Source organism: Rhagoletis pomonella, unplaced genomic scaffold (assembly GCF_013731165.1).
Source record: "Rhagoletis pomonella isolate Grant_MI unplaced genomic scaffold, Rhpom_1.0 Rhpom_scaffold_00013, whole genome shotgun sequence".
In the NCBI taxonomy this organism is placed as follows: domain Eukaryota; kingdom Metazoa; phylum Arthropoda; class Insecta; order Diptera; family Tephritidae; genus Rhagoletis; species Rhagoletis pomonella.
This window is the reverse complement of record NW_023458567.1, coordinates 1,602,986-1,606,338: the sequence shown is the minus strand read 5'-3', so window position 1 is coordinate 1,606,338 and position 3,353 is coordinate 1,602,986. Positions and strand designations below refer to the sequence as shown.

General features: G+C 40.1%; 1 protein-coding gene across 1 annotated transcript in view; it reads right to left on the bottom strand.

Annotated features, from left to right (window-relative positions):
- Positions 1-3,353, bottom strand: part of LOC118748453 — a gene marked incomplete at both ends in the record, with an annotated part of 211,032 nt that extends 207,679 nt beyond the window's left edge. The window contains 1 exon segment of the mRNA XM_036482901.1: positions 3,321-3,353.

Here is a 3,353-nt window from a genome sequence, read left to right as displayed (position 1 = left end):
ATTTTTATCGACTTTGTTAGCCATATTTTTATAGATTTTGTTATCCATATTTTTATAGATTTTGTTGTCAATATTTTTAGATATTTTTAAATAGAAAAAAAACGCAAAAAATATAACCTTAAGCAAAGGCAGATGTATGTATTTAGATATGTATGTATGTATATTGGTTATGATACAAATTAGATATGTAACGTAAGTTTCACTTCTCCAGTATGGCCCCCTTTTACTTTAAATTGTGTTTCTTTAATAAACTTTCATATTCCGAAGTTATCGGGGATCATAATGTTTCGATAATTTGAATTGGCTCTGCAATCATTAGTACTTATTACCAAGGTTTGACCATAACGAGCCCTAAGCGCCAAAAGGGCGTAAGCGACAAAAACTAAATTTTTCAGTAGGCGTTTTTTTTATTACGTTTGATGTTAGGTATATAATACTGATGGTTTTATTTGCCCATCTTTGATGTAAGGGGTGATTTTGTCGCGTACGATCAATTGCGGCGGCATTTTTTTACAATAACAAAAACCATTTTGATTGCTGGTGCTTTTGGTAGTATCAAGGCGAATTTATATAAGGTGGTGTTACTAGCTCAGCTGATTTTGTGTATGTGTTTCGCCGCACGGCTTCTGATATCAAAATGAAAAATTTTGTTTGAATTTCTGCACACACTCTTATAGATTTTGACAGTTTATGCCGCCAAAGCAAAAACAAAATACATGTAAATGTTTGTTTTTGTACTCCTGCTATCACCTTATATTAATTCGCCTTGGGTAGTATGTAATCAATTTCTGTCAAAAACATAAAATCGAACATTTTGTCGCTTACGCCCTTTTGGCGGTTAGCGCTCGATATATCGAGTTCGCAAATTTTGATACGCGTCCTACCACGCTTCTTCTTCCAATTATGAATGGGGATCTGATGTTTTCACATATTTGAAGTGATTTACAATTTCACATAAGGGCAAATGGTTTTTAGGAAGAGCGTTTTTTCAAAGCAGCAATACACCCCAAGCTACGCCATTGCCGGCTGAAGGGCGGCCGCTATTAGAAAACTTGTTTCTACCAATTCTACAACTCTACTCACTTTCTACGAAGGCCAATGGGCGAGTGAAATAAATGAAATAGTGTTCTGCTTTTTTGGTCTCCCTGTATGAGGTTAACCGAATAGTAACCCAGTCACAACCTTAGTAAAATTAACTTCTCATAAATGTAGGGACCTAGAAGTTTTAGTCTCCCCGGCCAAGGAATTGAGTTTGAGTGAGAAAGTCGCGCCCAATTGATTATTATTATATAAATTGGAGTACAGGCACAAGTAGCACAACTTGAAACAACACGAGGGAACGAACACCTAGGGTATTCGATAATTCTCGCCAACGTAGCAATTCCTGTGTGCGAGAAAAACCCTAGTCACTTCTTTTATTTTATTTCCCTCAGTCATTGACGCTGCCAGTAGAGGCCTCATACCACGCACTCACAGCCATATATATGTACATACATATAGAAAGTTCGTTAGATAAGTACCACCTCGTGCAAGGATAAGAATGAATATTACAACAACAGGAACTACAATGATAATATCAAAGTTAAACAACAACAAAAAAAAACTAGCAGAAGAATGGAATCTTGCTAACAACCACGCCTCCGCTGAAAAAAGAGCAGCAGCGCTAAGAACCTTAGCAGCAGCGCTGCTACCACCACCAGCAGAAATCGATGGTAGCAGCGTGGGTGGTAATGCTAGCTGGTAAGTAAAGAGGAAAAAACGAACCAAAGCCAACAGCAGCCGCAACAACACCAATACATACATATCAGCAGCAAGTACGAAAAATGGCAATATGTACATATGTATGTATGTACATACTTTATTTAAGCTGTCATTTTGGCAGAGAAGTTTGAGGTAGCAGCAGCAACGCCGGCCATGAAAGCAGCACAGAAGAGGAACCTACCGAACCATTCGTCGTGGTAGCAGCAAAAGAATGGCAAGCTCATGGACGTTGCAGAGGATTTTTCGTACCTTTTACTTTCTTGTTGTTGTTGGCATGGCTGCTCATTGTTGTTCTTGTGTTTTATTGATGTGCGTTATTGTCGCTTATACACATCTGTTTGCCTACTTAAGGCGTATATGTACATACATTACGTTGTTGTTGTTGCTGTTTTTGCTGCTGCAAATATTGCAGGGCTGACTGCTTGTGATATGAATGAGAAAAAGAAAAAAATATTCAGAAGGAAGAAGCAGCAATGCAAATGGCTTTTGCTTTTATGAAGCACCAATCAAGCATGGTAATGGAACCGTCGAAAACGAACCGAAGGACACGCATTACTTATTTGCAATAGGAGTAGAGGAAAAATCATCACAGCCGGCGTAAGCGCTGATTGCAAGCTGCTATTGAGTGGGCATTTCCATGACTAGGTGCTCTTATCTTCTGCGCCGCTGATTAATCACCTTTTTAACGCGTCAGTGTAGGCTACGCCATTTTTATACGCACCTACTACAATCGCTGATAGCCTTGTTATAGTTGCATTTAATGCTACGCTAGCGCAGTACTTGCAGTTGTTGTTTTAATAATACATTTTTAGGCTGGAAAAGCAATTAAGGTAAAAGCTTTGGAATTTTGTGGTAAGCCTTGTGCATGAGTTAATGAAACGCGCAATGCAAAAATAACAAAAGTTGTGAAAAGTATTCGTTCGCCCACTAACAACGTTGACGCTGGGACAGTAAAAACGCGACGAAGACCGTCAATGGAAAGCGTAGTAAAAGGATGCCGTAACAGCAGCTACCAGCAGAATGTGTCAAGGCAAGCTTTGTAGGTACACACTAGCATCAGCTCAGAGGCGTTTGCACGTTGCGACACCACTCTTTTAGGTTAAGTACCTAACTAATTTCAGGTAATTTTTTGCATAGACGTGGCCAGCAAATGAAAATTGGACAAATATTAATGTTCATAGGTGCTTCCGACTTTCATTTGCTATAACGCCTTTACGCACACATACATATGTACATTGTATAAATGTGCGTACGCACGTCGTTCTGCTCCTTGCCCATCGCTAACGCCACCGCCGCAGTTTCGTCAACCAAACCAGCACTACACATATACGCACTTTTTACCAGCTGCTCGTGCTGCTGCTGCCGCTGTTGGCAGCTGGCTTTTAACCACTGACTGGCATTCGCTAAGTGGGTAAATAGGGCGTGCGCGGAGTGTGGGCCGCAGTAATGGCTGCTACAACTTTTCCTAACTCACTTTTGGCTGCCGTCGCCGCTGTCACCTCCACGCAGTTTCCAACACTTCTTCAACTACTATACACTTGAGTTTTTTTCTCGTTTACCTTTTCACGCAAATATTTGCACACACACACACA